Raw genomic sequence first — 394 nt, forward strand, 5'->3', positions numbered from 1 at the left:
AAAACGGGAACAAAGAGTGGACTGCATTTTGTAGAGTTTAGCCTTTGCCAAAGTTTCAAAACGTTTAGTTATTGCACACGCGCAGTTCAGAGTAGGCAGTCCCTACTGAAAATATGCAAATAAATACTAGAACTCGCCAATAGGATCTCACCAGCTCATGCTTGGCTCTGCCCACCTCCTTGCTTGTTCTGCCTACTATGAAATGACAGGCTCTGGACTATCTTGGGTTAGTTATAAAAATCTTTGCTATGGGTGTGCACCTAGTGTGCCACCTAGTGCAGATGAGCATTAGTACAGGATCACATTTGACCTCATTTTATAATCACGCTTTTCTGTATCTTAATGAGAAGGGACTTAAGCACATACAAAAACAAGACAAGTTCACTATGATAAC

The sequence above is a fragment of the Oncorhynchus kisutch genome, linkage group LG17, assembly GCF_002021735.2.
Source record: "Oncorhynchus kisutch isolate 150728-3 linkage group LG17, Okis_V2, whole genome shotgun sequence".
NCBI classification, from domain to species: Eukaryota; Metazoa; Chordata; class Actinopteri; order Salmoniformes; family Salmonidae; genus Oncorhynchus; species Oncorhynchus kisutch.